The sequence below is a fragment of the Tubulanus polymorphus genome, chromosome 1, assembly GCF_964204645.1.
Source record: "Tubulanus polymorphus chromosome 1, tnTubPoly1.2, whole genome shotgun sequence".
Taxonomy (NCBI): Eukaryota; Metazoa; Nemertea; class Palaeonemertea; order Tubulaniformes; family Tubulanidae; genus Tubulanus; species Tubulanus polymorphus.
This window is the reverse complement of record NC_134025.1, coordinates 18,430,369-18,444,573: the sequence shown is the minus strand read 5'-3', so window position 1 is coordinate 18,444,573 and position 14,205 is coordinate 18,430,369.

Genomic DNA, 14,205 nt, shown 5'->3' with positions numbered 1-14,205 from the left:
TATTGTTAATTTTTTAATCAAATACCTCCCAACATTATCGACAACATAATTATTATTATTACCGATTACTTTTATATCGGCTGATAAATAAATACTATTTGGAACATAAAAAGTATTTTGTGTTAATCTAGGGATTCTAACATATAAAGTTTCATCAGGATTTATATTAGAAGGGTTATGAGTAATTATATGATGTGATCTTTCTGCTTTAATAGCATTAGATATTCTATGATTCTTAGAAGGATTGATATAACTCCCACTCATTTATTTAACAAAAAAATTAATTATTTATTTTTTATCATGTTTACTAACCCAAAAATAATAGCACTTACAACTGTAATTAAAAATAAAATAATATGTTCAGCAGCAAGGTTAATAATATTCCCAGCAGATTTCAATATAAAACCAATAATTGATGCAATAACTCCGGGCAGTGCTGCAGCAGATTTTTTTGATAGCTCCCATAAATATTTTGCTAATTTCTTTAAACCATCTTTAACTTTATCTTGTATAGAATTATTATTATCTGGGGGTTTATCCGGTTTATTGGGAGTAGGAGTAGATTTCAAAGAATTTGATATTGCTTAACCAATTGTTGTAAATAACATAGTTACAGCTGTTAGAATTGAAAAAATTGTTATTCCTTCTAATTTAAATAATAATTTTATACTATCTTTCAATGATATTTCAGAATTTGGTTTTATCAACAAATCTTTAAAAATACCTTTTAATCTATTAATATTATAATCATGTGATTTTAATAATAATTTAATTTCTTCTTTCTGTACTTCTAAATTATCTTTTAAATTATTAATTTCTTTTTCTAAACGTAATTCTTTTTGCCTATATTCTATTTCATCAATTACTTGATGATCTTAATCAGACTTTAGTTGTTCTATTTCTTTATTTGCATTAGTTAATTCTTTTTCCAAAGTTCTAATTTTAAAATCTCTTATACTTTTATCATGTGCAATTTTATCAGATGCAAGTCTTATACTAATAATTTCTCTAATTGCTTTATCAGAAAATATATCTAAATCTTCTAATTCTTGATCTGTTGCATCAAGTAATCCATTTGGTAAAAGTTTTTCAATTGGAACTTTATTTGATTTAAGTTTACCAGAAGTTGTTTTTGGTTCTAAATTATTATCGATTGTTTCAAATAATTTATTAATTCTTTGTTCAAATACTCATTCATTTTTAATAATTTCTTCTTGTGTTACATCTTCTATTTCATCACTATTTCTTATTCTTTTAATTCTAGATAGGTCTAACTTAAGCAAAGTTGATTCTGCTAATATTTCTTCTTGTTTTTTATAAGAGATATCAATATAATAATCATCTTTCAATTTATAATAATATTCACCGTCTAAAAAATTTTGTCTGGCGCCTCTATCATTGATATTATATCCAGATTTTTCAAATACATGTTTGAAATTATAAATATATTCATTATATTCTAAATTTTGCTTTAATAAACCTTGATTTTCATTTTCAGGATTTATTCTCGATCTAGTTCTATCAAATTCATCTGTTGATGGGGCATTAGAACCACTCTCTGCTAAATTAGAATTACGCGCTGATGAATTATCATCAATATTAGTTTCAGCATCATTATAATCATCATCAATATATCCTTCATTATTATTTCCCGTGCCTTCCATTCCAATATCTTCTCCACCTTCTACATCCATTTATATAATAAAAAAATTAAAATTTAAAATATAATATTCCTCCGATTACAATTCCTATACAAGTTAAAGCAAATTTAGTATTTTCATGGGATTTATTATCATCATTAGTTTTAATTATATCATGTTGAATATTATCAGTTTTAATATTTTCTGATGTATTGTAATCTTTTATTTTAGAATCATTATCCAATTTAATATTTTTAGTTTCAGTTGATTGAATGTGTTTTTTTATTTTTTTCACCTTCCATTAATTTTGGAGCAGTAATTATCTTTTTTATTAATATCATTCAATCAAAATGAATTATTTATTGTCGCAGTTTTAATTAGATTATTATAACCAATTATATTTCCCATCTTTAATACTAAATCATTAGAAATAATTAATAGATTAGGGCCTATACAATAATTTAATCTAATATGTTATTTATCTAAATAATTTTGATATCTTACAATGTTTTCTGGAATCGATCTATTTTTATCATTATGAATGGAATCTTCAAATAATACTTTGAATTGTTTCTGCGCATCGAATGAAGTGTTATCATTTCCAACTATTGGTGATCTTGTTTCAACTTGCGCACCTAAAATACATATCAAATAATTTCTAATAGATTGATTTATTCTTTGTATTCCAGCTTTAGTAAAACCTTCACTATTTTCTAAAATGAAATAAACCCAACCATTATTGTTTTGTTGTTGTATATTATTATAATATTTTGGTAATTCATTCCAATTTAGTGTTCTTATATCTGAATTTGTCATTATTTTTCCAAATTCTTTAGTATATAATATTCCTAATCCACCCATTGTTCCAATTTTTGCTCTAAAATCTTTATTTGAATTAATATTAAATTCATTACATATTTTATAAAACTTAGAAAAATTAATTTTATTATTCAATTCTTTAAAATATTTTGAACCTGGTAAAGGACATTCTAATTCATCTAATATTAATTCTATTTGAAAATAAGTATGAAATCTAAAAAGTGATAACATCAATGGTAAACTTGGTTTGTTTAAATGATCATTCCAACTAATTCCACATCCTGTTGTTGCACAATAAACAGCATAATTTAATTGGTTCTGCCAATACTTCATATTAGATTTTAATAACCATTGTTTTGCCTCATTTAAATTTTTAAAATTAATTGTATACACATGAAATATATTTTACATCTTTACATGAAAATTATTACTTTCAGTGACATAAATATATAAATCAATTACTGAATTTAAAACTTCATTTCTATATGAAATATCTTTATTAAAATCTATTGCAGGAATATTATATTTAATTGATTTATTATATTGGAAAGCTTTTGGAAAACTATCTACCATTTATATAATTAAAGAATTAATAATTAACTAGTTCTTTTAATAATTTATCTTGTTCTTCAACTGTTATATGGCCATTTAAACTTATTATATAATCTAGTGTATTTTTTAATTTCTTTTATATTAGTTTTAATTTTTTCTTTATTACTTTTTATATTTAATTTTGAACTTATACCAGTTAAAACACTTGAACTTAATCCTAATACGCCAATTGATATAGCTAAAGGTGTTAATGGACTGAATATTGCTAAAAATGTTATTACAGAACTAATTGTAACTGAACCACTAATAATAAGATAATATATAATTTTTATTTTTTAAATATTCTTTCTTTTTTATCTTTAAGTCACTTTCAAATTATAATATTTGTTTTTCTAAATATGTTTTTAATATAGTTTTATTTATATCATGAGGAATAATATCAATATTATCATCCATTTATTTAGCAAAAAAAAATTACTAATTAGTACATCTATACGCTACAAATATAACAATAACTGTTCCGCCTAAAATCCATATTATTTCATATTTCTTCTGTTCATTACTTGGGGTATAATAATCTGATAATTTAGGTTTGTATAGATGTAATTTTTCTTTATTTGTTACCGTTATATAAACTCATTGCATCATCAACTGATTGAAAATCTCTATGTGAAATCTTCTGATCATATAATTCCTTGTTAATATAATCCATATAGTTTTGCCTCTTTTCTCTATATTCTTCCGCTTCTTTATTATATTTTTCTAATGCTAAATTATGTCTTTTTTGTTCTGTTAATGATCCATTTTTATCAATATGCTTAAATAAATATCCACCACCAGTAAATGCTAAAGCGTTAACAATTGCCGATCCTATAATAGTTATAACTGCAGAAGCCATTTATTTAGTAAAATAATTATGCATTTATATAGGAGGAATATATTTTTGTTTTTCCAAATAATCAATAGTTAAATTAGATAAAGTAACTGCTAATGTTAATTTTAAAATATCATTAATATCAAATCTATCAACATTAACACTTCCCATTTTAAATACTTTTTTCAATACCATTGAATAACCAACAGTTCCAACTGATAGTAATGCGCCATTATATAATTCAGTTATTATCCACTTATTATCACTCATTTATTTATCAAAAAAATTACTATCTTCAAAATATTTAGTTAACTTATTTATGATTAATTCAACATTTATTTCATTACTACTTTTATGATTATCATATATTTTGGTTAATATGTTTTTAATATCATCAATAATTCCATCTTCATTTAATTCATAATATTCTAAAGGTGATTTAATTAAATCAATTACTTTTTCTATATTACAATTTTCTTTATTAATCATTGATGCATTGTTAAATGATTTACATTTTATATCAGTAATTACATCATTTAGTTTAATTCTCATTTCTTTACCATGTTTAAAATCAAACCCAAAACATATACTCGGTCCAACAGTATAATTCATTTGTATAGTGAAAAAAATTACTTTTTACATCTTATAACTAATTCATAAATTACAGGGAAATTATTTAAATCAATTAAGTATCCATTATGATTTCTAATTTCTAATCTAAAATTATTAAAACGAGGAATGCATGGTTTGAAATCACATTCTGTTAAATTATAATTTATTTGCGTTCCAAATTCTTTAACATTCTTCAATGGTAAAATGTTTAGTAAACCAGAATTACAAGTTATATCTTTAGTTGCTTCGAATTTTTTTGTAGGATCGATTAAATTGCAATAAATAAAAAAATGTGTGTAAGGTATTAAGTTTGGTGTAACAGCATCAATATTTTTAAAAGATCTATCTGGAAGAATTCCTAACAGTTTAGCTCTAGGTTTTTTTACCATAAATTTATGTTTTTCACTATTAGACAACCTTATCTTTATTCTATCAGAACTATCACTTTTTAAAAATCTAATACTAAACCCAGAACTACTACCTAATTTGTGCCAGGCTTTTCTATTAATTTCTTGTGCAAATGTATCTAAATTATATAACCCCGGTTTTAGATATATATAAGACCATTCATTTTTACCTTTATCAAAAATTAAAAAGGCTCTATGTTCAATAGTTTTATTCGTTATATTATAAAAAGAATTACGTAAACTTATATTTACTTATTTTAAATCAACACAATTCTTAAATTCTCTATCTAATTGTACTAGTAAATTATGTGATTTATAATTTGTAAGTCTTCTAGAATCAACAAATATTCTGTATTCTTTTAATTCTACCATTTATTTTACATATTTTCTTATTCGAAATCTATTTCATGATGCCCTTTTTCATTCTTACCTTTGTATACGAAATAGAAATCTCCAGAACATAATTCTTCTAGATCTTCACTTGATAATCTACGAAATCTATCTGGTAAATATGTTCTGAATTTATATGTATTTCCTTTTAATCCTTCATATTCTAAGTGTATAACTAATTTATCTCCATATTTGTTAGTAACTGTATCAATATTTGTAATTAGATATTTCTTATGGATTATTAATTCTTTTAACTTCTTAAATTTATAATCTACTGATTTGACATTTGAAGTATCTTTTATTCTATCTGGAAATAATTTGTTGTTCTCACTGTGTGCTTGTTTACTCTCCATTTATAATACATATTTTTATTAAAATTTGATTAACACGTTAGAATTCTTTTCATTATCTCGTTCTCTTTTGTTTCTTCTCTTTTAAATTTTAAGTATTCATCTAAATTACAACCATAAGCAACTGTACGAATTCCATCATCCAGAATATATCTTTTATCATTAAATGGGTTTAGACTTATCTTCTCTATCTCTTCAATAAACATTTCATGATCTTCAGATCTTAAACATCTCATTTTATGTTTTCTAACTTCTTCTTTGAATATACAATTGATATAATCTTTGAAATGAATATTCTTTTCTACTGCACTTTTGGTTATTCCTTTTAACTTTTTAGCTTCATGTTCTTTAGTTTTATATGAATACATTTTAGATCTAATACCAATGAATTCAATCATTTCTTCACCACCTAATTCATCTTTGAATTTACCAGGAACTTTTTCATTATCATTGCTAAACAATTCATGATCTTTAGGATAGTTACTGAAATCAAAATGATGTTTTAATGTTTTTAAATCATCAGTTATGTTATTAGTTTTTATCTTTAATATGTAACTGTCAGTATCAAAATATAAGATTTCTATATGCTTTTCTCCAAAATGAGGTTGTAATACATTATAATAGAATTCATACATTAATAGCTTTGAGATTTCTAAAACTGAAGCACCAACATAGATTGGTTTATTAAATTTCATTGATGTTCTTCTCATTTTAACTGCAGCTAAATTTTCATCAAATATTCTGTTACCTATAAATTTAGGATATGTTTGTAAATGCCTTATCCTTTTGCCATTACTAACTAACTCAATATCATTTCTGTTTGTAATATTTTCACAAGTCTTACCACAGAATGCATTGTTCATTAACTTGAAGAAATCTTTCTCGAAATCAGTTTTAGCTTCAGTTCTCTGTTTGGTGTTAAAATCTATATATTTTTCTAACCACTTAGATTGGCTAAATGAAATATATCTATGTACTTTTTTTAGAATCATTCCTTGATTCAAATAAAACTTCAACATTCTATAATGTACTACATAATTATATTTATCTTCCTGAGTTACCATTAACTTTTCTGTATGAATATGATTTTCAGGTTTAATTCTTTTTTGATAATTTGATAATTCTTCATGAGTTACAGTTTTATGTTCGGGACAGTATGCTAGATTTCTAGATTTAAATTTAATATGTTCAGGATATTCTAAATCTACAACAAAAAAGTAACCAGTATCTGAATCATCTGCAATATCTAGAATTCTTTTCTTCCAATCAAATTTGTCATTATTTTCATGTTGTAAAACTTCACTTATTTCAAATACTCCATAAGGTTTTGGTTCCATCATTGCCCAACCATAAAGATTATTTGCATCTATATATAATAATTTATATCCAGGGTTATCATTTACATTGAAATATCTATCCCCTAATACACCCGAAACTCCTCCTCTTATAGATTTTTCAAATGATAGTAATTGATCTATATTTGTTAACAAATCCATTTTTATATCTGTAAATTTTAATCCACAATCCCATGTTAAACCTGGACTAGAATAACAATGACATGGATCAATGTTAAAATATTTTAGGTTTACATCTCTAAACCTTTCGAATATATCAGTTTATAATAATACATCTGATTTTAGATATGAATCTACTAATTGTCCATGATTTCCTATTTTGAAATGATTCCAAATATTCAATGTTCTATTATATACTTCATCTTTAACATATTCATTTTTTAATTCATCATAGAATTGTTCTTTTAATAATTCAGTTATATTGAAATCATTATGATTTTTATAGAAAGAATATGGAATTGCGCCTTTATATCTCATTAATTTAAAATCATCATTATTTGGATAGTGTTGTTTTAATATTTTTAATTCATCATCAACTAATGATTTTGATAAGTTATCTAATGAACTACCTAAAAATCTATATGAATCTATAAATCTTAGGCAACCAAATTGGAATGATATATAATTCTCAGATGTTCTAGCTAACATTTTAAATTTATAAGTTGGTATTTTATCTTTTGATCTATTTGAATTCAATCTTTCTATTTCATTATTAATTTCTTCTATTTTATGGCATAACTGTTTGATGAATAAATGTGCATCATATCCTGATAGATTATGAAATATAACTGGAACAAAGTTAATTTTCTTAGCTTGTAAGTTACAATTCTCATGTGCGGCACCTCTAAACTTTCCATTCAAATGATCATGGTCTCTTACTTTTTTATCTTTATAATTAAATATCTTTTCACAATAATAACATTTATCTGCAAACTCAAATGCTTCTTTATCTTCTTCTGTCATTATAATTTCTATATTTATATTCAATAATTTACTAAATCTTATTTCATATTCAATTAATAAGTCACAAAAATGATTGATAACATTTTCATTTCTGTAATCATAATATTCACTTTCAATTTGTTCTGGATAATCAGATTTTATATATAACCCGAAAGCAGCAGCTGATTGATGAATGTTTTTAATTGTATTTGTTTTTGGTGGTTCATCTGAAAAATCATTTTCATTAGAATTTGATTTCTTTCTTTTATAATATATTTCTTTTCTATCTTGATCAGTTAGTTCTTTATTTAATGAATCAAAATCTCCATATATAACAAATGGTACTTTATTTTTGTAATCATATTTTGTGAATTCTAATATTTTATCCTTTTCATTTGGTAAAACTAATTTACAATAATCATGATTTTCACATAATTGTTTATGATTTAATAATGCACTTTCAGTTCTGAATTTATGTAAACATTTTCTACATATATATATTTTATTATCAAAATCATTTTCTGATTTAAAAATAAATCGATTTGTTTAATCCACATATAATGATTCTCATAATATAATGTATCTATAACATCGTTTGAATCATAATCTTTTGATAGATATAAAGGTTCTAATGTATAATGTTTTATATTGTTACCTTTTGTATTTGGCAATTTGATTAAATCAAATACATTTATTCTTAGATTATTATCTCTTTTTATTTTTGGGATATTTTTAATTCTAACAGGATAATTATCTATCTTATAATTATTTTCAAATGGTTTATAATGAGTTAATCTATAAGTATGTTTATTATAATCTTCAACTGGGTGTAAACAACTAATTATTGCCCATAGAAAACATTTATCATCTTCATTTTGTACATTTATAACAGCATTAGTTTTTAAATGGTAATTTGATATAACTCGACGCTTCAATATCTGGTTCTTTATCATATGATACATTATTTTCATCTATTGGTTTCGATTTAGTTAACTTATTATATTTTGTGTTATAAACATGTAAAGTCATAAATATTATTTCATCAAATATTAAACCAGATCCTTCAAAATATTTCTCTTCTATTTTAGTTTTTACTTCATTATAACATTTATCTAATTTTTCATCTATATGTTGTTTAGATATAATATGTTGTGAATGAGAATTTATATTATATATTAGTTTATCTTCAGATTTTATAAACTTTACTTTAGAAGATATACTAATTTTAGGGTATTCAACATAACAGTAATTATTTTTATAATATTTTTCATATTTTCTAAATGTTTTTTATTTTCTTCTAATGTTTTTCCTTTATGAAATTTAAACTCAATAGCTGCTGGACCAATATCACTTTTAAATGCTTCGGTCATCTCTATATCTTTTTTATTATCTAATGAATTAATATAATTTCTTACATCTTCCATGTATGGTCTTTTATTGTTTAATTTATTTCTTATTCTTTTAATTGTCTTATGTTTCTTATCATTGTCATTATCAAAATAATCCTCACCTAAAATATCATTATTCATATTTCCAATATGACTTTTAGATTTTAAATGTTCTTTATAATATCTTTTATCACTGAATGAATGATGTATCACATTTGTATCACATTTGTAGGTTTCTTTTTCATTCTTTAATTCTTCTAATTTAGTTTCTAATATATCATCTTTATATTCTAATTTCAATTTATTCTCTAAATGTGTTTTAGTGTTATTGTGTCTTGATTTTTGGGATTTATCTAAATTGATATTACATGTTGGACAGTAGTACTTATTTGCTTCCATTTTAATACTAAATTTTTTATTAAAATTGATTTTAGAAGTTCAATGATTTAAATATGTATTATTTCAATCACACTTTACTAACACTTTTAATGTTTAAAAATCTAACTCATACAAATATAAATATTGAAATAATGTTTAAAATATATCTATCTATCTATTCTATAAGAGCTCGTTAATTACTCGTTACTTTTATATTGAATAATCTATCAATTTATATGTTATACATATATATATATAAATATTTTAAGAGTAATAGGGGTTTAGTTGGTTCAGGTTAAAGGTTGAATGGTCGAGTTCATTAAAAACAAATATTAAAAGTAATTTAAAACTATAATATATTTTCATAGCCGTGTGTATTTTAGTTAAATAATAGAATAATTATTATTATTTGAATATATTTGATTATATGAATTTGTGTATTGTAAATAAATCAATTGGTCGCGGAGCGGAGCGGTAGCGAAGCGGAGCGACCAATATGCTTTTATGCTTTTATGCTGAAATATGCTTTTATGCTTTTAAAATATGCTTTTATGCTTTTAAATATGCTTTTAAAATTTAAATTATTAATATCTTAGAATAAATATTTAGTTATAATATAAAATACACACGGCTATGAAAATATATTATAGTTTTAAATTACTTTTAATATTTGTTTTTTAATGAGCTCGACCGTTCGACCTTTGGCCTGAACCAACTAAACCCCTATTACTAACATCAACTTGAGTAACTAATTGCTAGTGGTAAATGCAAAGAATTCCTAAGTAAAATTTTAACATATCAAGAATTAGATAATATGAAATCTGAATAAATTAATTAACAACAGCCCTTGGACCAAATTTTGCGCAACTGATAATGTTGTCAATCTATCTTCAGCTAAATTAACCAAAACCCAAATTCAAGTTCTGGGTTTAGGATTAAATTTCTCTCTTCCGCATAAAAAACAACACATTTTGGATTTCGTTGAACGTATGGAAAGATCTCCTCCGGCTAGTTTTCAATGCAATTTTATATTCATGAATTTGGACACCATTTGGAATACCCTTCAAGGTCAATCTAATCAGTTCTTTCCTCGGAGATTTTCGATTGCTCTCCAGGAACTAAAATCCATCAAAACCATCCGCATCTCCAAGGCTGATAAAGGCGGCAAAATTGTTATTCAAGATTTGATCAATTACAATTCTAAAATGTTTGCCATTCTCGGTGATTCCAATTTCTACAAATCCATCAAAAACAACCCTTTGAAAAAGATGCAATAAGCTTTTAATTTAGGTTTAAAAAACATCTCTAAGAAATTTCCTGACCATTCGGACTTCATCTCCAAATTCAACTCTCGACTTCCAAATCTTCCTTATGCTTATGGTCTTCCCAAAATTCATAAACCTAATTCACCTTTAAGACCGATCATTTCTAATATCAATTCTCCATCATATCGGCTCTCCAAATATCTAGCTAAAGTACTCTCCCCGGCTTTGGGTACTTTTTCTGATTCTCACATTCGGCACAATATGGATTTTTTAGACAAACTTAAAAATCTCAAACCTAATGGCCAAAAATGTATATCTTTCGACGCTGTTTCCTTGTTCACAAATATACCATTGGAACCAACTCTCAATTTCTTAAGAAGAAAACTCCCGGACTCCAATCTTGATCTCCCAATTCCTGTAGATTGCTTACTTGAACTTTTGGAACTCTGTACAACCAATCTATATTTCCAATTCCAAGACAAATTCTATGAACAAATTTTCGGTTTCGCTATGGGTAACCCATTATCCCCCATTTTGGCTGATCTTTTCCTTGACCACTTTGAATCCGAAATTCTTCCAAAGTACGCTGGATCTAAACCTAACTTTTGGATTAGATATGATGATGACATTCTGTGCTTAATTTCTGATAATTTTGATCTTACCTCTTTTATCGACTTCATCAACTCCCAATATCCATCTTTGAAATTCACTTTTGAATGGGAACAAAAAGACAAAATGACCACAATAAATATTCTCATTTGATTTTCTCAGTCTACCGTAAACCTATCAACGCCGAGGCATACCTTCACTTCTTTTCGTTTACTGCTAAATCAATCAAAATTGGTCTCGCTCAAGGCCTCTTTCTCCGTGCACTTCGGATCTGCGATGAAACCTTCCTTTCGGCTGAATTTGACCATATATCCAACTCTCTTAAAAAATTGGCTTACCCTGATCACATTTTGAAAATCGCTATTTCTAAGGCTAAACGTACTTTCTTCAATTCTAAACCTCCAGAAATTAAAAAAACACATTTCAGAGTTCATTGTAGTTCCGTATGTACCTGTTTTGGAAGATTTTCATCACTCTCTCCCTTTATTGGATAAACAAATCATTTTCACGTATGAAAACAAAATTAGTAAGACTTTGGTTAAAAACAATCAATCTAAACCTTTGGACTGCGGAGTTTACAAAATTCCTTGTTTTGGCTCTGATAAAATTTACTTTGGAGAAACTGGTCGTGAATTAAAAACTCGAATTTCGGAACACAAAAAGGATATAATAAATCAAAAACCGGCTAGTGGCGTAACCAATCACGTTTGGAACACTGGTCATCGTTTTAATTTTGATAATGCCGAAATTATTTATACTTCCAACAATTACACTAAACGCCACATAGTTGAGTCCGCCCTAATTACTCGTCACTCAGATATTAGTACCAATTTGAATAATGGCTTTTCTCCGCACAATTCCCTTCTTTCTAAGTATAATACTTCATGCCTTGCCAAACCCTAATTATTTACTCACTCACCAATTTACTCAATTAACCTGTTCTCCTCTGTATATATACCTCTGTTTTTAACCTATATCTCACACCTGACGATGATCTCTAGGGTGAGATCGAAACCTCGTGTCTTATTTATATTTTAGATTGAATAAATAAATTCTTGCTTTTAATTCTTTTAATCTGTAGATAGTGGGTTTTAATCTTATTATTTATAAAAATCATTTTGATAATAAAATATTATTCTGCCCTACTTATGAAATGAATGAAACGTATAATAGAGATATAGTTTTTAAAGATAAAAGATTTATTACATTAAATCCTACTTCTGTAAAGAATAACTTAGATAATTGTATAAAAATTGCATTAGATATTTATAAAGGAACAAATACATCATTTATCGTAGATGATTGTGCAAATTTACATGATTCAAAAATTAGAGAAAGTGAAATATGCTATTTAGCTTTCTCTAGTAGACATTTTGGAATAACAACTTGGGTTTTGAATCAAAATTATAATTCGATTGTGAAAGATTTTAGGGAGAATATTAGAGTTTTAGTATTATTCTACAATAAAGATAGAAAATCTATGCAACAATCTCTGGAAGAAAATCCTACTGAAAATTATACCTACTGAAATAACATGATGAATATATGAATGAAATAAATAGCAGTAAAGGTTCCAAATTATTACTGAGACTACAATTTCCATATGAATATAAATTTATTAAAAAAAAATCATAATTTGGAATATAAAATTTAGTATTAGAAGAATGGTACGAGTGTACGAATTGGAAGAAGTGGAAGAATGGTACGAGTGTACGAGTGTAACATATATAATTTATATATGTTTCTTATTTAAAAAACAGTACGAGTTTGATTTGAAGTTATTTTATCAATTTTATGCTGTATTTAAAATGTTATATTTAATATAGAATACAAATATTATATTCAAAATAGAATACAAATATTATATTTATACTCGTACTATTCTTCCCATTAGTATGTTAAAAGTAACATATATATATATATTATTACACTCGTACCATTCGTACACTCGTACCATTCGTACCATTCTTCCAATTCGTACACTCGTACATCAATATTATGATTTAAATTGGTCTCCAAAGATATCATTTATATTTTCTTGCACTTCTCTATTATATTACATAACTGAGTAATTCTTTCATTTGATTGCTTAATTACAGGTGGAAAGAGGTCAGATGGCATGAAAATCGACTGTGGCTGACTAATTGGCGCGATTAGATAAAGCGTTGAGGTTTCAAAAGGTGTAGCCAAAATACTTGTATCATCAGGGGTAGACAAATTATCCGGAGATAAATGAAAAGTTCACCTTGTTGATCGTCAGTTGATTTTGCTGTAATTATTTCGCCTGGATAAATCAACAAACATATCATCCATTTCAAAATCTGTGTTCAGTAGAATTTCTTTCAATAAAATGAATATATATAATTGACTCACTTTTGTGTATTCAAGATTGAATTTGAATTGATCTTAAAACCAGAGCAGAAAGCATTCAGCAATTTAGAAAATCCTAGACTCATAATCAAATTCGGAATTCATCAAATTCTGTGAAGTCAGTTAAGGTCTTTTGCTCGAATCAAGTTGAGGGCTCTGGTGCCTAAAATTCAATTCCTCAATGTCCCTGTATACCAATCGAATACGATGGAGTTTACACACTGAAAAACATTGGGCTGATGTGCAAGTGATTT